This window comes from Ambystoma mexicanum, chromosome 1p (genome assembly GCF_040938575.1).
Source record: "Ambystoma mexicanum isolate Mex_15411 chromosome 1p, UKY_AmexF1_1, whole genome shotgun sequence".
Taxonomy (NCBI): Eukaryota; Metazoa; Chordata; class Amphibia; order Caudata; family Ambystomatidae; genus Ambystoma; species Ambystoma mexicanum.
The window spans coordinates 1,067,494,798-1,067,516,814 of record NC_090921.1 but is presented as its reverse complement, the minus strand read 5'-3'; positions in this window follow the sequence as shown (position 1 = coordinate 1,067,516,814).

Genomic DNA, 22,017 nt, shown 5'->3' with positions numbered 1-22,017 from the left:
TCATGCTAGCTTGCAGAAAATATGCTGGCATTGCTACTGTAAAACAAGTTTATGCAGGCTGTGCCAAAATATTCCATTGATGCCACCTTAAAGCATGCTCATGGATGTGCCGAACATATGGAATTTATAAAACTGTAAACATTTTCATGCTGACTCTGCCCAAAATTTGACAGTTTGCCCTTGCAAATCCTGATGTCTGTGTTTGCTTCACCAAGATATGTAAGTATTGTCCTGCATTTCTGTGGTGCACAACAGGATACTACCCCACCAAACATATGGTGTAGAGGGAGATCGGCCAGTCACTCTGGACACCTCAGACACTGACAGACATACTTGTTTACTCATGCAAACTCATTCAAGCTCTCCCTCCACGCACACATACACACACACCACATGTACGCTCACATGAACACACACACACTGTAAAGCAGTTGTGGGCAGAGTCAGTATTCTGATACTCCTATGTGACACAAATTCTACATGTATAAAAATGGTTTTATGAATAATAATACTACTTATATCTTGAACATCAGAGAGGTTGTGAAGGTATGTGGACTAAACCTATATTACTAAGTTATAACAAGTGAATGGGACCTGTGGTGACATATCTACTGTATACTGCACAAACAATGGACAGTTGATGTTCATCATTCAGTACTATGTTAAACATAAAGGTCCTCATTAGGACACTGGCGGAATGGGTTTAACGGGGCCGGTAAAGGTGCTGGAGCCGTTAAACCCATTCCGCCCTATTACGAGGTTCCCTTACGGAACCCACTCTGGATGTCTGGTCAGACCAGACGTCCTTTGCAGGTCCCGCGAGGGGACCAGGGAGCTAACAATGGGCCCGTTATTAACAGGCCCGTTGTTAGCTCCCTCCCCATTCCCATTGAGCCCTATGGGGGCTTGAATGGGAATGGGGATGGGTAAATTGGGATTGGTAAATTGAATGAGGAATGACTGGGTTTCCCAAAACATATATTTAGTCCAATTTCAAATCCAGATTTTCAATCTAGCCCGCCTCCAAAGCTTGGCTGAGTCAGAGAGTCACATGGCTTGTCTTCCTGCCAGGGCAGTTGATGTCAGTCACACCCGAATGAGCATTTCCACTCAGTTCAAGGACTCCATTGTCTCTTTTCCCAGAGCCACATGCCAGAGTGCCCCTCCCATTTCCTTTCACACCAGCCTGCCAGTTTCTTAGCAGAGAGCAGGGGAAGGTTCCTTTGTTGGGTAAAAGGGTCTAGAATGTCTTTGAAGCTCAGTGTGGGAAACTTTAACATTTAAACACAATGGGCCTCATTACGACCCTGGCGTTAACCATGGCGCTATTAGCGCCATGGTTGACGCCGGTATTTTTACAACTCTGCCATGGTGAATGGCAGAATTACCGCCCCATTCCAAGGTTGGCAGGGCGGTAATTCCCCATTCACCATTGGCCCTTCCCCATTCCCATTTTCCCCCCATAGGGCTCAATGGGAATGGGGAAGGCAGTAATTGCGGTAACGTAATTACCTCGAAAGTCCCTTTGTGGGTTCCTTCCTTAACGGCTGGTAAAACCAGCCGTTAAGGTCGGGACCCGCAAAGGGACCTCGTAATTAGGCAGTAAGGGTTTAATAGCGCCGACACCTTTTACGGCGCTGTTAACCCCTTACCGTGTGGGTCGTAATGAGGCCCAAAGTCTGAAATTGTCTTGTCCTAAAATATAAATTACCTTTTTAACAAATACATCAACCAATTTCTTAATTCAATCTCTTTTAAAATATAGTTTTGAATTGTCTCCACCTCTTAGCTTATGATAGCAAGTCTTTCTTTGGCATACTTTGAGTTCAATGTCCAACTTTACACATGAGTGGTTTTAGAAATCGCCAGCTTCTGACAGAGGTGAGTAACAGTATTACACCCATTTTTGACAGATTTCTTCCCAGCAACCATCTTCAAAAGTGGACTTTGTTCAGATAACATATACTCCTGCTGACATTATATTTATGTGGATTCTTGAAGGAGAATGATGTTTAACACCCAACAGGAGGTTGGATCTTTTGGGTGGTTTGTGAGCCATGATTTTTTCAAATTTGACAACCAAGAAAAAACGGATTTTCACACAGGTCTGTGTTTCTTTTGCAATCAGCCTTGCTCTGTGGCAGCCAAATGATGGGTTTTGGCAGTGGTCTCCTGTGTTAACACTGAGATAGGCAAAAGTGGATGGCAGCCTATTTTTGGGATTTTTACTGTGCACTTTTGGGATGATTTTTAGTGAGCAAAATGCTCTCCGGCGGCCATTCTGATGTTCCTGATGCAAGCAATTCACATTAATGTTGCAGGGCCTGGACTAGTGGGTTGAAACATCCCGCAGCAAAACGGGTTTAACGGGTCCACCTCCTTTAGCGGGTCCTGTTAACCCGTTCCGCCTCACTTGTAATGAGGCCCATGCCTTAGGCACAGGCAACCTACCTGCAGTGCATGTTGGGCATGGCCTCAGGCCTTGCCCTACAGTCACACAGAGCATGGTCTATTACTATGCCTCATTCTGGCATGTTTAGCCTATCTGCCCACTGGGTCTATGACTTGGGTATAGTGACACTACACTCAGTAGCCACTGACCCTCAGCCCAGAGAATGATCTAAGCTCCTATATCATATGATGTTCATTCCCTAAAGACAATCTTACTATCTACTTTCCCTTAAGGGTTTCACGCATAGAAGATGTCATATGTAATGTCATCAGTGATGTCATCGATGTTCGCATTTGTGATGTCATCTTTTACGCGATGTGTGACATCATGAGCTCTGTATGTCAGGGGGAGACTGGCAAGTTGTATGGCTCACTGACTGCCTGATTCATGGAATTATTTGCACCAGAAACGGGGATTTGTGCGCCATTCTGCCAGCAAATCCCCATTTGTCAAACAGGGATTTGCGGGCAGAATGGCACACAAATCTCCGTTTTCAGTGCAAATAATTCCATGAATCGGGCAGTCAGTGAGCCATACATGAATCAGTGAACTTTGTGTTTTTTAGGTTAATCATACCTTTATTTGAAAAAAGATTTTTGAGAGAATTTTTGAATTTCATACATGAATTACAGACATAGCTACCTGCTTCGGATATAGGGGATAGTAAGAACAAACTAGCAATAGAGATCCTGGTAGATTTAGTTCGGCACAAAAACGCCTGTGAGTGGCTAGTTGGTTTGTTCTGATGCATCGCAAATGATATACTCTCTAATTATGTGTATTTTACATATTCTAAAGCATGACACTTGCAGTGCAGCTCTTCCTGTTTTTGGTTTGGTGTACAGACCCATGGGATACCCTTAGGGCACCCATGGGTGGGGGTAAAACCCTGTGCCCCTAGTGTATGTTTTTGGCACATGTGGGTGGCCTGCAGAGCAGGGTATGGGCTAGTGGCAGCTCCATGCTGAATTTGACAGGTGCGCTGGGTGTCCTCCATTTTGGGATACCCAGGCCCTGCCATTGGAATCAGTTGATTCCTGATAGGAAACAAGATGGCCCCTGTGGCCTCTTGCTTTCTATTGCCTGTTACCTTGTTTTCCCAAAGTCCTGGGAAGCCTTGACTCTGTCCCTTCCCCCTGGCTGGCTGTTGGGTGGAAGTGCCATATATGGTGTTGTTGTGAAGGCCCGGCCAGACTAACTGGGGCCTTCCCAGTGACTGTATGTTGTGGGTACCTCCTGTGGGTGGGACCTGGGTGAATGGAGTGTGTGACCAATATGCACTTATTGTCGTGGTTGTCTGGTTTCTGGCATGAGAGACAAAGACTGAGACAGCCCTGCCCGAAACTGGCCTGAATGCAGTGTCTAGTGTTGAATGGCTGGGTACTTGTCCCAATCCACATTCCTTGTTGTGAGTGTCTGAGAGGGAGGAGGATGGCCTGAATGCACTGTGTGTCTGATTGGCTGATTGACTGCATGAATGCCCCTCTGTATGATTGGCTGCTGAGAGTGACCCAGCAGTGTGGATGAGAGACAGAATAGTATATCTGGGGACCTCTCACCACTGTAAATTGTTCCGAAGCGTTCAGAAGCTGTGTCTACACTTTAAGAGTAACTGGAACTGCTGATCCTCGACGCCCAGCTGGAAGAAGAAGACTTGCTGTTGCATTTGCTTCGACCGATCTGAAAGCTGCCGAATCCGTCGAAGACTGATCCGAGAGAGGACCTGGTAAGGCGCCCTCTTCCCATGCTCCGAGGGACAATCGAGCACTGCTAAACCTTTGCCGAAGCTCCCTGGACGCCAGACCCTCGAAAGGCTGCCGACCCGAGACGGGACCGCTGAGGAGAACGAAGCAAATCACCCGGACTTCGCCGCCGTCGAAGTCCATTGCCGTCGACCAGGGTTTGCAGGTTTGTGTAACTGCTGGAGGCCCGTCGAAGTTGTGTTGCCCAGCCGTGGGGACCACTTGACGCCGTGCCGCCGACGACCAGAGCCGCCTGCTCCTTTGCCTAAGAACATTTGAATCCAAGGGCTCCCTTGTCCGCAACGTCGACTGCTTTATCCCGCCAGAGAAAGTCGAGGACGAGAAAAACGCGCCGAGGAGAATCCGCCGGTGGGTTTCCCGCCACCTCACGACCACAAAGACTTCGACGACTCGACGCCCTTGCTGGGCCACAGTTCTTTACACTCTTTGCGGTCCAGAACTATCGTCACCGAGGTGCCCCGAACGACTCTTCGTTGCAGGACGCCAACGTTCCGTCGTCAACGAGCACCGCTCGGATCGAAGCTGCCGCCTCATCGACGCCGTTCTACCCTGTTCACCGTCGGACGTTCGACAACCCGTGACTCCTGCTTTAAAGAGAGGGCACTCAAGAACGGTCGTCGATTCCCCGACGCCGAACGCCAAGTTCGCCTTCCTCGATGCCTCTCGACGATCCGTGACGCCTGCTTTAAAGGGGGTCACTCAAAAAAGGATCTGTCGACGCCTCTTCGAAGAACTCTACTCAACCAGGTACTTTGGGGGGTAAAAACATTATAGGAGGGAATAAGACTTTTGAACAATATACGGACTGGGCTTGTGCTATATATCTTATTTTACAGGTTGTCCAGGTGGGGGGATCTCCACACAGAACTGTAGTTTAGTAGCTGACTCAGTACTCTGCCTATTGTTTCCACCATCTTGCTTTCCTTCCTTTCTATTGCTGGTATCCTCTTTATTGATCTGTGTGACATTTTTACATTGCTATGGATGCACTTTAATGAGATCTAATAATATTAGTGGTACCACTTTAGAATTGTAGATATTTACCATTGTTGATTTTCCTGAGCACAAAGTGAGTTATTGTGACAGTGTACATACCTTTGAATATTAATTATATAAAGACTGTTCTTTCAGTAATACAGTGTGTGGACATTCCTTTGTGGGGTTTGGGGACTACACTGTACTTAAGAACCAGCCCGCATCACCTCCCGAGAAGCTAGGCCTTGATTGCTCGTCCATTGCTACCATAATAGAGAATCTTGGCTGGGGTCTTCTGTGCCTCTCCTCTACCATATAGAGAGCAGAAGTACAGACACCCCCCTCCAGTCTTTACAACCAGCATTGTCCTATATTGGGCACAGCCAGCAGGAAAACGTCTTTCAACGTTGGCAATGCTGGCATATGTTGGGACATTGCATCATAAAGCTGTTTTACAGCAGCAATGCTGGCCCAATAAAAGGCAAAGCAGGAATCATAAACAAAAGCACATGAAGGCTATCAACCCGAAAAATACACCTAAACTCAGCGAGCGGTGTAAAACGAACTGAAGCTTCCAACAGCACATCACAGCTCACTTGCTCTTTCTCCTGCTCTGTCCTACTAACTTACCCTACCCTCTTGACTTTCAGAGCCGCCAGAGCTCCAGGGGACTCCTCCAGTGGTGACAGTGCATGGTTTAAGTATCCTTTAACATTAACATTCTTGCTGTGCCTTTAATTGGGCCAGCGTGGCCACTGTATAACAGTTTTAGAATGCAATGTCCCAACATATGCCAGCATTGCCAATGCTGAAAAACATTTTCCTGCTGGCTTTGCCTAATATATGTCAGTGCTGGTGCTGAAAGAACACACTCATGATTCCTGTATCCAATATATGCCAGCCTTGCCACTGTGAAACATGTTCATGCTAGCTTGCAGAAAATATGCTGGCATTGCTACTGTAAAACAAGTTTATGCAGGCTGTGCCAAAATATTCCATTGATGCCACCTTAAAGCATGCTCATGGATGTGCCGAACATATGGAATTTATAAAACTGTAAACATTTTCATGCTGACTCTGCCCAAAATTTGACAGTTTGCCCTTGCAAATCCTGATGTCTGTGTTTGCTTCACCAAGATATGTAAGTATTGTCCTGCATTTCTGTGGTGAACAACAGGATACTACCCCACCAAACATATGGTGTAGAGGGAGATCGGCCAGTCACTCTGGACACCTCAGACACTGACAGACATACTTGTTTACTCATGCAAACTCATTCAAGCTCTCCCTCCACGCACACATACACACACACCACATGTACGCTCACATGAACACACACACACTGTAAAGCAGTTGTGGGCAGAGTCAGTATTCTGATACTCCTATGTGACACAAATTCTACATGTATAAAAATGGTTTTATGAATAATAATACTACTTATATCTTGAACATCAGAGAGGTTGTGAAGGTATGTGGACTAAACCTATATTACTAAGTTATAACAAGTGAATGGGACCTGTGGTGACATATCTACTGTATACTGCACAAACAATGGACAGTTGATGTTCATCATTCAGTACTATGTTAAACATAAAGGTCCTCATTAGGACACTGGCGGAATGGGTTTAACGGGGCCGGTAAAGGTGCTGGAGCCGTTAAACCCATTCCGCCCTATTATGAGGTTCCCTTACGGAACCCACTCTGGATGTCTGGTCAGACCAGACGTCCTTTGCAGGTCCCGCGAGGGGACCAGGGAGCTAACAATGGGCCCGTTATTAACAGGCCCGTTGTTAGCTCCCTCCCCATTCCCATTCGAGCCCTATGGGGGCTCGAATGGGAATGGGGATGGGTAAATTGGGATTGGTAAATTGAATGAGGAATGACTGGGTTTCCCAAAACATATATTTAGTCCAATTTCAAATCCAGATTTTCAATCTAGCCCGCCTCCAAAGCTTGGCTGAGTCAGAGAGTCACATGGCTTGTCTTCCTGCCAGGGCAGTTGATGTCAGTCACACCCGAATGAGCATTTCCACTCAGTTCAAGGACTCCATTGTCTCTTTTCCCAGAGCCACATGCCAGAGTGCCCCTCCCATTTCCTTTCACACCAGCCTGCCAGTTTCTTAGCAGAGAGCAGGGGAAGGTTCCTTTGTTGGGTAAAAGGGTCTAGAATGTCTTTGAAGCTCAGTGTGGGAAACTTTAACATTTAAACACAATGGGCCTCATTACGACCCTGGCGTTAACCATGGCGCTATTAGCGCCATGGTTGACGCCGGTATTTTTACAACTCTGCCATGGTGAATGGCGGAATTACCGCCCCATTCCAAGGTTGGCAGGGCGGTAATTCCCCATTCACCATTGGCCCTTCCCCATTCCCATTTTCCCCCCATAGGGCTCAATGGGAATGGGGAAGGCAGTAATTGCGGTAACGTAATTACCTCGAAAGTCCCTTTGTGGGTTCCTTCCTTAACGGCTGGTAAAACCAGCCGATAAGGTCGGGACCCGCAAAGGGACCTCGTAATTAGGCAGTAAGGGTTTAATAGCGCCGACACCTTTTACGGCGCTGTTAACCCCTTACCGTCTGGGTCGTAATGAGGCCCAAAGTCTGAAATTGTCTTGTCCTAAAATATAAATTACCTTTTTAACAAATACATCAACCAATTTCTTAATTCAATCTCTTTTAAAATATAGTTTTGAATTGTCTCCACCTCTTAGCTTATGATAGCAAGTCTTTCTTTGGCATACTTTGAGTTCAATGTCCAACTTTACACATGAGTGGTTTTAGAAATCGCCAGCTTCTGACAGAGGTGAGTAACAGTATTACACCCATTTTTGACAGATTTCTTCCCAGCAACCATCTTCAAAAGTGGACTTTGTTCAGATAACATATACTCCTGCTGACATTATATTTATGTGGATTCTTGAAGGAGAATGATGTTTAACACCCAACAGGAGGTTGGATCTTTTGGGTGGTTTGTGAGCCATGATTTTTTCAAATTTGACAACCAAGAAAAAACGGATTTTCACACAGGTCTGTGTTTCTTTTGCAATCAGCCTTGCTCTGTGGCAGCCAAATGATGATGGGTTTTGGCAGTGGTCTCCTGTGTTAACACTGAGATAGGCAAAAGTGGATGGCAGCCTATTTTTGGGATTTTTACTGTGCACTTTTGGGATGATTTTTAGTGAGCAAAATGCTCTCCGGCGGCCATTCTGATGTTCCTGATGCAAGCAATTCACAGTAATGTTGCAGGGCCTGGACTAGTGGGTTGAAACATCCCGCAGCAAAACGGGTTTAACGGGTCCGCCTCCTTTAGCGGGTCCTGTTAACCCGTTCCGCCTCACTTGTAATGAGGCCCATGCCTTAGGCACAGGCAACCTACCTGCAGTGCATGTTGGGCATGGCCTCAGGCCTTGCCCTACAGTCACACAGAGCATGGTCTATTACTATGCCTCATTCTGGCATGTTTAGCCTATCTGCCCACTGGGTCTATGACTTGGGTATAGTGACACTACACTCAGTAGCCACTGACCCTCAGCCCAGAGAATGATCTAAGCTCCTATATCATATGATGTTCATTCCCTAAAGACAATCTTACTATCTACTTTCCCTTAAGGGTTTCACGCATAGAAGATGTCATATGTAATGTCATCAGTGATGTCATCGATGTTCGCATTTGTGATGTCATCTTTTACGCGATGTGTGACATCATGAGCTCTGTATGTCAGGGGGAGACTGGCAAGTTGTATGGCTCACTGACTGCCTGATTCATGGAATTATTTGCACCAGAAACGGGGATTTGTGCGCCATTCTGCCAGCAAATCCCCATTTGTCAAACAGGGATTTGCGGGCAGAATGGCACACAAATCTCCGTTTTCGGTGCAAATAATTCCATGAATCGGGCAGTCAGTGAGCCATACATGAATCAGTGAACTTTGTGTTTTTTAGGTTAATCATACCTTTATTTGAAAAAAGATTTTTGAGAGAATTTTTGAATTTCATACATGAATTACAGACATAGCTACCTGCTTCGGATATAGGGGATAGTAAGAACAAACTAGCAATAGAGATCCTGGTAGATTTAGTTCGGCACAAAAACGCCTGTGAGTGGCTAGTTGGTTTGTTCTGATGCATCGCAAATGATATACTCTCTAATTATGTGTATTTTACATATTCTAAAGCATGACACTTGCAGTGCAGCTCTTCCTGTTTTTGGTTTGGTGTACAGACCCATGGGATACCCTTAGGGCACCCATGGGTGGGGGTAAAACCCTGTGCCCCTAGTGTATGTTTTTGGCACATGTGGGTGGCCTGCAGAGCAGGGTATGGGCTAGTGGCAGCTCCATGCTGAATTTGACAGGTGCGCTGGGTGTCCTCCATTTTGGGATACCCAGGCCCTGCCATTGGAATCAGTTGATTCCTGATAGGAAACAAGATGGCCCCTGTGGCCTCTTGCTTTCTATTGCCTGTTACCTTGTTTTCCCAAAGTCCTGGGAAGCCTTGACTCTGTCCCTTCCCCCTGGCTGGCTGTTGGGTGGAAGTGCCATATATGGTGTTGTTGTGAAGGCCCGGCCAGACTAACTGGGGCCTTCCCAGTGACTGTATGTTGTGGGTACCTCCTGTGGGTGGGACCTGGGTGAATGGAGTGTGTGACCAATATGCACTTATTGTCGTGGTTGTCTGGTTTCTGGCATGAGAGACAAAGACTGAGACAGCCCTGCCCGAAACTGGCCTGAATGCAGTGTCTAGTGTTGAATGGCTGGGTACTTGTCCCAATCCACATTCCTTGTTGTGAGTGTCTGAGAGGGAGGAGGATGGCCTGAATGCACTGTGTGTCTGATTGGCTGATTGACTGCATGAATGCCCCTCTGTATGATTGGCTGCTGAGAGTGACCCAGCAGTGTGGATGAGAGACAGAATAGTATATCTGGGGACCTCTCACCACTGTAAATTGTTCCGAAGCGTTCAGAAGCTGTGTCTACACTTTAAGAGTAACTGGAACTGCTGATCCTCGACGCCCAGCTGGAAGAAGAAGACTTGCTGTTGCATTTGCTTCGACCGATCTGAAAGCTGCCGAATCCGTCGAAGACTGATCCGAGAGAGGACCTGGTAAGGCGCCCTCTTCCCATGCTCCGAGGGACCATCGAGCACTGCTAAACCTTCGCCGAAGCTCCCTGGACGCCAGACCCTCGAAAGGCTGCCGACCCGAGACGGGACCGCTGAGGAGAACGAAGCAAAGCACCCGGACTTCGCCGCCGTCGAAGTCCATTGCCGTCGACCAGGGTTTGCAAGTTTGTGTAACCGCTGGAGGCCCGTCGAAGTTGTGTTGCCCAGCCGTGGGGACCACTTGACGCCGTGCCGCCGACGACCAGAGCCGCCCGCTCCTTTGCCTAAGAACATTTGAATCCAAGGACTCCCTTGTCCGCAACGTCGACCGCTTTATCCCGCCGAAGAAAGTCGAAGACGAGTAAAAACGCACCAAGGAGAATCCGCCGGTGGGTTTCCCGCCACCTCACGACCACAAAGACTTCGACGACTCGACGCCCTTGCTGGGCCACAGTTCTTTACACTCTTTGCGGTCCAGAACTATCGTCACCGAGGTGCCCCGCACGCCTCTTCCTTGCAGGACGCCAACGCTCCGTCGTCGACGAGCACCGTTCGGATCGAAGCTGCCGCCTCATCGACGCCGTTCTACCCTGTTCACCGTCGGACGTTCGACGACCCGTGACTCCTGCTTTAAAGAGAGGGCACTCAAGAACGGTCGTCGATTCCCCGACGCTGAACGCCAAGTTCGCCTTCCTCGACGCCTCTCGACGATCCGTGACTCCTGCTTTAAAGGGGGTCACTCGAAAAAGGATCTGTCGACGCCTCTTCGAAGAACTCTACTCAACCAGGTACATTGGGCGGTAAAAACATTATAGGAGGGAATAAGACTTTTGAACAATATACGGACTGGGCTTGTGCTATATATCTTATTTTACAGGTTGCCCAGGTGGGGGGATCTCCACACAGAACTGTAGTTTAGTAGCTGACTCAGTACTCTGCCTATTGTTTCCACCATCTTGCTTTCCTTCCTCTCTATTGCTGGTATCCTCTTTATTGATCTGCGTGACATTTTTACATTGCTATGGATGCACTTTAATGAGATCTAATAATATTAGTGGTACCACTTTAGAATTGTAGATATTTACCATTGTTGATTTTCCTGAGCACAAAGTGAGTTATTGTGACAGTGTACATACCTTTGAATATTAATTATATAAAGACTGTTCTTTCAGTAATACAGTGTGTGGACATTCCTTTGTGGGGGCTTGGGGACTACACTGTACTTAAGAACCAGCCCACATCACCTCCCGAGAAGCTACGCCTTGATTGCTTGTCCATTGCTACCATAATAGAGAATCTTGGCTGGGGTCTTCTGTGCCTCTCCTCTACCATATAGAGAGCAGAAGTAAAGACATCCCCCTCTAGTCTTTACAACCAGCACTGTCCGATATTGGGCACAGCCAGCAGGAAAACGTCTTTCAACGTTGGCAATGCTGGCATATGTTGGGACATTGCATCATAAAGCTGTTTTACAGCAGCAATGCTGGCCCAATAAAAGGCAGAGCAGGAATCATAAACAAAAGCACATGAAGGCTATCAACCCGAAAAAAACACCTAAACTCAGCGAGCGGTGTAAAACGAACTGAAGCTGCCAACAGCACATCACAGCTCACTTGCTCTTTCTCCTGGTCTGTCCTACTAACTTACCCTACCCTCTTGACTTTCAGAGCCGCCAGAGCTCCATGGGACCCCTCCAGTGGTGACAGTGCATGGTTTAAGTATCCTTTAACATTAACATTCTTGCTGTGCCTTTAATTGGGCCAGCGTGGCCACTGTATAACAGTTTTAGAATGCAATGTCCCAACATATGCCAGCATTGCCAATGCTGAAAAACATTTTCCTGCTGGGTGTGCCAAATATATGTCAGTGCTGGTGCTGAAAGAACACACTCATGATTCCTGTATCCAATATATGCCAGCCTTGCCACTGTGAAACATGTTCATGCTAGCTTGCAGAAAATATGCTGGCATTGCTACTGTAAAACAAGTTTATGCAGGTTGTGCCAAAATATTCCATTGATGCCACCTTAAAGCATGCTCATGGATGTGCCGAACATATGGAATTTATAAAACTGTAAACATTTTCATGCTGACTCTGCCCAAAATTTGACAGTTTGCCCTTGCAAATCCTGATGTCTGTGTTTGCTTCACCAAGATATGTAAGTATTGTCCTGCATTTCTGTGGTGCACAACAGGATACTACCCCACCAAACATATGGTGTAGAGGGAGATCGGCCAGTCACTCTGGACACCTCAGACACTGACAGACATACTTGTTTACTCATGCAAACTCATTCAAGCTCTCCCTCCACGCACACATACACACAAACCACATGTACGCTCACATGAACACACACACACTGTAAAGCAGTTGTGGGCAGAGTCAGTATTCTGATACTCCTATGTGACACAAATTCTACATGTATAAAAATGGTTTTATGAATAATACTACTACTTATATCTTGAACATCAGAGAGGTTGTGAAGGTATGTGGACTAAACCTATATTACTAAGTTATAACAAGTGAATGGGACCTGTGGTGACATATCTACTGTATACTGCACAAACAATGGACAGTTGATGTTCATCATTCAGTATTATGTTAAACATAAAGGTCCTCATTAGGACACTGGCGGAATGGGTTGAACGGCGCCGGTAAAGGTGCTGGAGCCGTTAAACCCATTCTGCCCTATTACAAGGTTCCCGTACGGGACCCACTCTGGATGTCTGGTCAGACCAGACGTCCTTTGCAGGTCCCGCGAGGGGACCAGGGAGCTAACAATGGGCCCGTTATTAACAGGCCCGTTGTTAGCTCCCTCCCCATTCCCATTGAGCCCTATGGGGGCTCGAATGGGGATGGGTAAATTGAATTTGGAATGACTGGGTCCTCCACGGTTGGAATGGCCCGGTAATTCCTCATTCAAGGAACACGGACCTGACTTTGGAAGCAGCCATGCCCTTAATAAGGGCATGGATAAAAAATCGTGTCCGGGTCCGGGTTCCCTGAATGGGGAATTACCGGGCCATTCCGAGTTTGGAGGGTCCGGTAATTCCCCCTACAGGAAACCCGGGCACAGACCTTCCCCATTCCCATTTGACCCCCCATAGGGCTCAATGGGAATGGGTGCAGGGAGCTAACAACGGGCCGATTACGAGGGCCCGTTGTTAGATCTCTGGTTCCCTCGCGGGACCCGGTAAGGACGTCTGGTAAAACCAGATGTCCACATCGGGTCCCGCGAGGGAACCTCATAATGAGGCGGAATGGATTTAATGGGTCCGCCACCATTAGCGGCACCCGTTAACCCATTCCGCCAGGGTCGTATTACATATTTGCAAAATATACATTAGTAAACAGTACAACATTGAAAATACACATATGATAAGAAGTTGTAGGGGAGCAATGGCCGCCAGGCCCTCCTCACCTACAGCTTCCTCCCCAGGCGGGGACCATGACTCGGTGGGCGCCCCCTCATGCCACCCGGGCCCAGGTGGAGGAGGGTTCACCCGCCGACGACATTGCCCACACGCACCCTGTCTTTGCATTTACCAAAAATTAAGTTAGGCCTAGACGCCATCTTGCCTAGCAAACATGGTGTGAGTTCAGCACACTGTAACGAGGCCCCCACCTTTGGAGGGCCTTTCATGCATCTCTGTCGCCTCAGCAGCCCTGACAGATCCGCTGCGAGTGCGTTCCCATGAGAAAGTCGGAGATGAGCTAAACCCGAGATGCCAACACGGCAACATTATATTAGTAACAATGTGATATTGCACCCCGTATGACCCGGACCGCAAGGCCGGGGTAGCGAGGAAAAAAGCTGAAGCATCACTATCTGAAGAAGGTAGAAAACAATTCAAGTATTGGTATCAATGAACTACCTCTGTTTAAAATGTGAATAAGCCATAAAAATGTAACGTTATATGATATCCCTCCAGGTCTGGACTAATGCTGCTATAACCACGGAGAAAGATGTTGACCAAACGTGTAACCTCTATCTGTAAAAGTGTTTTTCAATAGTATGTAGAAACTTGAACTCATATATGTTTTTTAATTCACCCAAAGCGGCGAGCATCAATCTCTGTAGGCCATAACCTAGATATCCCTCGTATAACGTCTAATGTACATACAATACGCACACAATGTAGTGAATATAATGTTAGGTAATGAAAAGGTACTGGAACCGACTGTATTAAAGAAATGTGTAACGAAATTGAAGTATATATATATGTGTCTAAATAACGTCAAAATAAGGCAGAACAGTATAGAACTTCTGCATTTACTGATCAGCAACGCACGAGGAAAATACCTTTGTGGATATATGCAAGGCCATTCCCTCTCCCACCCCACCAAGCCTGCCAGATAAAAAAGCTAAGACTTGTGCCGCGCTCCCTCACCTCCCCCAACCAAGCTGGCGTTACTTCAGAGAGTCAGAGGCCCCGGCGCCGCAACCAAGGCCACAGCCCGCCACCTGTGTTATTTACAGCACGGTAATAAACCCACGGATGAACCCACTGATCTACCAGCACCCTCTCATAAATCCCACGAACCCCCCAAGAATCCTGACCCCGTGTAAGGACGACCCCCATCATTGGGACAAGACACAGAGACCCATCTATATAATAACTTCTAACGCAGCAGACAGACATGTATCATTCGGCCCAGGCCCCAGAGCCCCGTCCCGCGACCTAAAATACCGGTCAATAGGACACAGGTAAATCTCACCCCAACCGACAACCACCAGACCTCTCACGAGGTGCATTCCTCATGTGTTGTGTTTATTTTATAAGATAAGCTGCTGAAGCGATTTATTAATGAACCTAAATGTCATTTTCTGAATAACTGCAGTGTGCATGGCCTAGGGCAAATGAGACAGGAAAGGTATTCGTCATTGTCACAGGCTGCCCCAGCACATCAACACCGCACGGATGACCTCAAGCCGGCCTGCCAGGCCCAACCCAACCCACGAGGCTGACCAGTGACGTCGTCCCGCCAGGACCAACCCCGCTGCAGCAACACCTATAGTTAGTCGACGCCACCCAATCCCAATTGACTTGTGCCCCCTATAGTGTTTAGGTGGTGATGACGTTTTTTGTATTAGAAATACGCCTGTCTTTGCTATTGTCGGGCAGAGCGCTCTCGTAGGTTGCAGAGTTCTTTGCATGCCTTATTCTTGGATAAACTCCCACTTACGCTCACCCGCACTCTGTCTTGGCCTTATTCCCACTACGGGAGAGTCCCTTATTGTCTCTCATTGCGGGAAGGATCGTGCTGAATTGGGGGCGCTTCCCTTCAGTGGTGACCCCGACGTGATATCTCCAAACTATTTTTCCTAACTCCTTCTTAACGACCCCCTTGTGGCACGAGAATCTCCGGTCGAGAAGGGATACGCACGGTTAGCCGTCTCCGGGAGGCCGCCCGCCAACGGCGACCGGCACAATAAGAAGTGCGCACTCAATGAGAAAGGGTACGGGATCCCGATTGGAAAAAAATCCCCTTTGAGTGCCGCTCGCCGGAGCCAGGGGCTGACCGTTGAGTTACCGGTGACGCCGCCTGGACGGACCCAGTTTCGGAGAGTATCGGTTCAAGACGGGCACGTGAGTACCGAGTGCGAGTGATCGTCAAGGGGAAAAGAAGGGGAATTGGGAATAAAAGAACGGGGAAAGGTAGAGGGGGAGAATTGCGGAGGTCTACTAAAGACGGGTCTTGAAACTTTCTTTATTCTTTCTTTGCATATGGCCATTAGGAGTAAGAAATAAGTGACGTGGTAGAAGTGACGGAAACCTAGCTCCGAAAGGGGGTGGAAGGCGGCGCCGCATAGTGCTATCTAGACTAGTACTGGGAATATATGAAGAAGTGAGAAATAAGTTATTGGTGTCTAGCAAAAGGAGACACCGGGAATATTTTTTAGTGATTGTGCTCTCTCTCTATTTCTTTTTTCCATTTCCACGGGGTAGGGGGTGAAAATGAAAAGGGTATAAAGTAGTTAGAACATCTTAAAAAGTGGGGACTCAGTAGTGGCACGTACAGACGTGAACACAGTAACCTTAGCAGAAAACCAGGGACAGCTGGCTAGGGAGGAAAGGGAGGAAAAAGACAAAAGTGTGAGTGGAAAGTATTGCGAAGGGTGCGCGCACCGTACGAGTGTTGGAGACGAACGGGTGGCCGCGAGGTGGTGCCAGAGAGTGTGGCCATAACCATTACTTGATCAATTGCAAGTGAGATCACATAAGAGTGCCTGGGAATGGGAAGGAGATGAGATATGGTGAGTGAGAAGAGATTTGTGCAGTGAATAACAGTGGGTGATAATTTTGAGAGGTCCGCTCTTGTCTGTGCCATAAAGGTATACATACGCATATTTACACCTAATAAAAAGTAACGAAGGCGAACGCGGTAGCGCTAGCGATTTAAAGGATGGGGGCTGAAACTCCCTTGTCACACATTTGTAAGAGCTTGCCGGGATATGCTGAACGCATAAATAAATATCATGATCAATGGTTAACAGAATTGAAAGGGGAGGGGTTGCCCCAGAGTTGGCCAGAAGGAGGGTCTTTTGACAAAAGCGTTCTTGATATGGTATGTACATGTATTCGCCTCAAGTATAAGGGAAAACAATGGCAGAATAGAAAGGAGATATTAGATCTTTGGAGATTGTTTGAGGAAGTACCCCCACCCAAAGCTCCAGCTCCAAATATTGATTTACCTTCCACCACAGACAATCCACTAATGATCCCGCGAGAGGAAAAGGAACAGTTAAGTACAGAACAACCTGCGGAAGTGGTTATGTTGTACCCAATATTACCTAAACCAGCCCCTGCAGCAGGATATAGCGACCCGATTTATGTGCCTCCCCCTTCAACCAGCACGCCACAAAGACCAACTGCACCCCCACCATACGAAAACACCAGAGAGCGCGCTCAGGGAGGCACACAGAGGGTGGATATAGAGAAGTTAACGAGTGACTTAGAGTCGAGGCTTACAGTGGCAAGAGATGAACTCTCAAGAATAAAAGACATATGTGAACGCACAGCATGCGCCCCCACACAATCTGGACGCACGTCTAGAGCGTCGAGCGAAAATAGACAAATTGAGGAGGGATGGAAAAAGGGGGAAATACTGTTCAGAATTGAGGAAGAACCGACCAGAATAATAGAAGTGGGGACAGCAGAAGGATTTATTGGTGACGTCTCACGAGAGAGAGGGATCAGAGAGGATTTGTTATGTGATGTCAGAGGAGGGGGGGATGAGAGTGATAGATTGAGCATGGCAGTAGGAGGAGAAGGCGAGGAGCTAGATGGTGCATGTTCACTGGGGACTATAGAAGATGAATGGATGGGACGACTAAGAAATAGGGTGGGGAAGATGGCGTCATTAGAGTCAGCAGTGACTAAGGAAAAGGAAGCTGCAACGGCAAAAGGGAAATTACAACTCCCATTACTCCACCGGGGGGGTGGGAGGCCAAACTATATACCGTGGGCTCAGATGGACAAGGCTAATTTAATGAAATTACTACCACAGCTGTCAGGAGGGGCAAGCAAGTGGATATATGCATTTGAGAAACATACCGCTGGTATACCGCTGGCAGTAGGCGATGTGAAAAGCCTACTAGTGTCCGCAGTAGGGGATCAGGCGGACAGAGTGTGGGCTAAAGCGGGTTTTCCAGCTGTAACTTTAGAGTGTGATCGCCATGATGGGGCTTCTTTTAACACCGTGCGAGCAAGGGTGTGGGACGCACTGCGGGAAACCTTCCCAGATACCCCTGATTTGCAGTCAGTAATGCAATGTACCATGAATGACGGGGAGGACGCTATGGATTACATTCTCCGGGTGCAGGAGATGTGGAGAGCGGAAACGGGTACGCCCTGGCACCAATCCACGTCTCTATTTTACTTCATCATTAAGAGAGGGCTCCCAAAGGAAGTGCAAAAGGCACTAGATAAAATAGCAGGTGTTGAGGCAAAAGGCTGGCCGGAGATCCAAAGCATAATAGTACACCATTGTAAACGGATCAAAGAAAGAGAGAGGGAAGTAGCACAGAAAAGGTTGGCGGATGAGGCGAAGTTGGTGCAATCAAAATTGGTGAAGGTCGCAGCAGCGGTAGCGGGACTCCCACTCATACGGGAGGGAGAGGAAGGAGAGGAGGGGCAAATAGCAATACAAGGAAGAATAGCAGCGAATTGGGCAGGACAAGGGCAACGACAGTGGACAGAGCAGGAGCAGAACGGAGGTCCAACGTGGCAAGAGTGGGCCCCAAGAGGAGGAAGAGGTGGGTACAGGGGTCGAAGAGGAGGACAAGGGTATGGAGGAATGGGAGGAAATGGGTGGCAGGGTCCCAGAGGCCCACAGGGGAGCTGTTGGAATTGTGGGAGATGGGGGCATTACTCAAGAGAATGTAGGAGCAGACAAAACAACGGTTTCCAAGAGATAGAACAGTACGGACACCCCCATCCAGGAAGCCCCTACGGCCTCCCCATGGGACAATACCAGCAACCAGACAATGTAGTACAAAGGAGTAACGCACAACTACACGGACATCAGTACCGAACACAGACCAGCCCACAAAATAATGACAATGTGCACTACACGCCTGGTAACACTTTCGCCACAGTAGCTAATGGGGCACCCGCCCCCGCACCTTACAGTGGAGTGTCAGTGGTTTCGGGGAACATTTTCGATCAAGGGGGGGCAATGAGACACCCCGCATAGGACAGCCCACAGAGAGCACTTGCGTGTCCAGTACTGTCTACGACCCACAATGCATCAGAGGAACCATTGATAGGAGCGCAGATAGGAGACAAGCAATTCATATTCATGGTGGATTCGGGAGCGGAGAAATCATGCATTAGAGAGGGCCGGTTCCCGTTATCTAATAGAACGTTAGAGACGCAGGGGTTCTCTGGGGCTGTAATTGAAGTTCCTTACACAGAGGTATTGGATGTGACAGTGGGGGGTAAAACAGTGAAAGCACCCTTACTGTACTATGAAAACTCTCCCATCAACTTACTGGGGAGAGATCTCTTGAGCAAACTAAACATGACAATATCATTCACAGGGAGCGGTATCGTATGTTCAACGCCAGGCATATGCCCCCTCCGTATATTAGCAGTAATACACGGCCACACAATCATGAAAGAGATCAGAGGGGTACCAAGAAATGAGGAGATGTTTGTTGAAGGTATGAGAACATTGGCTCTCATAGTACCAGAACTAAAAAGGGTGGAGTGGAGGATCCCAGCAGAATTCCTTTTTCGTCCCATAGCAAGCCCTGACACTGCTCTTGGGACAGTACTATCGTTGGATTTGCATGCAATACATGTATCAGCAAACAGAATATGTGTGATTGGTATTGACATGGAAGGGTGTGAGTGGCGGACAGTATTGTGTACAAATGCAAATATCCCGCTGAGAGAGCTCTCGGACGAGGAGCTATTTTCTGACACTGAGGGAGATGGTGAAGTAGTGATGGAACTGGCAATGCCCTGCGACATTGTAGTTACAGCCAGACAAACTAAGGTTGAACTAATGGCGGTAGTAGGAGCACCGCACACATTTTTTGATGAAGACATGAGGTCAGTACCCACTAACTTATGGACTAATGGCCCCCACGATGTAGGGTTGCTGCATGAAGTTCAGCCTGTGGTGATAAAAGTAAAACAGGGAGCAATACTACCCCGGGTGAAACAATATCCACTGTCGCGAGAAGCAGAAGAAGGGATCAGAGAGACAATAGATGCACTGCTAGCACAGGGTATAATAGTGCCCTCAAACTCCCCATGCAACACATGTATTTACCCAATCAAAAAGGCGAAGGGGGGTTCATGGAGGATGATACAAGATTTACGCCCACTGAACGATGTGGTAATGAAGGAGTTCCCTTTAGTCCCGAACCCGGCGACAATACTGTGCAACATTCCAAAAATAGCATCACACTTCACAGTAATTGACTTAAAAAATGCATTTTTTTCGATTCCCTTAGCAGAAGAGAGCAGGTACTTGACAGCATTTACATTGGGAGGAAGGAGGTTCGAACACTGCAGACTACCACAAGGATATTGCGAGAGCCCAAGCATATTTAACAGGGTACTACATGAAGATCTGGGGAATTTGTCTGTAGAAAGCACAGTGATTCAGTACGTTGATGATTTATTGGTTTGTGCACAGGCTGAGGAAGAGTGCAGACAGGACTCGATAACACTCTTGACATTATTGGCCAATAAAGGGTACAAGGTGGACAAGGGGAAGTTACAATACTGTCTGACAGAGGTCCTATACTTGGGTCAGCTGATATCAAAGGATGGCAAGCGAATTATACCAGACAGGGCACAGGCGATTAGAACAATTGGGGAGCCCAAAACAGTAAAAGAGATGCAGAAATTTCTGGGTATGTGTAACTATTGCCGAGCATGGATATTGGACTATGCGGCGTACACAAGGCCCTTGCTACAGGCACTGAAAGAAGCACAACAAGAACACAAACACATAGAATGGACAGAGGTGATGAACACAGCATTTAACTCACTAAAAGAGCTGATATCAAGCGCTCCAGTACTAGCAAATCCAGATTATGGGCGCGAATTCTTTTTATTTTCACACTGCAAAGGAACACTGATGACAGCGGTACTGACACAGAAAACATCTTTAGGGCACAAACCACTTGCTTACTATAGCGGCACCCTAGACGCAGTAATGCAAGGTCATTTCGCGTGCGAGCAATCCCTAGCTGCAGCCGCATTCGCAATTGAAAAAAGTGCCACGATAGTGATGGGCTGCCCGGTGACACTGTTTGTGGAACACTCACTTTTTGCAATATTAGAGCGAACAAAGAGCACATTGACAACACAACGCGCCACAGCATATGAGATAATACTGTCCAGCGCTAACATCCATATAGTAAGATGTAAAACAGTGAACCCAGCCACATTCATCACAGAGGCATGCACCGTAGAGGACATGGAAAACCACAACTGCGCCACGTACACAGGTGACGAAAGTAAGGATCCAGTGATTTTTGAAAATGCCCTGACCGAGGGTGAGGTGTATTTTGTGGACGGGTCAGCATCAATAGACATGGAGACAGGAGAAAAGCATGTGGGTATGGCAGTGGTACGATTAGAGGAAGATGAATATGAGATACTAGTACAACACCGCCTCCCATCACACTATTCAGCGCAAGCAGCAGAACTAATAGCGCTAATAGAAGCATTGCATGCCGCCAAGGGGTGCGCAGTGACCATATATACAGACTCAGCATACATGACAACAACAGTTCACGGCGGGTTGGCCCGGTGGGGGCGGAGAGGGTTTCGGCGAGCAGACGGAACGCCAGTCCAGCATGCAGAATTATTGAAAGAACTGATTGAGGCCCTGCAAGACCCCACGGCAGTGGCCATCGTAAAATGTCAAGCTCATACCGCAAATACAGATTTTATATCTTTGGGGAACGCGGCAGCAGACGCCGCTGCCAAAGCAGCTTCATATCTACAAAAAGGTGAAATAGGAGAGTACGTGTTGCACCACACAGCAAGCCAAGAGGTCCCCACAGGATACAACATGATGTCCACACAGGAGATAATAGAGCTGCAAGAGGGAGCTAGTGCAGAGGAAAAATTGCTGTGGAGTAAGAGAGGATGCAGCAAATCACCGACTGATTTATTGTGGCGACAAGACAGTTCAGGAAAAGTGGTAATGCCAATTACGCTGTTAGAAATAGCATTTCAACAACTACACTTTCC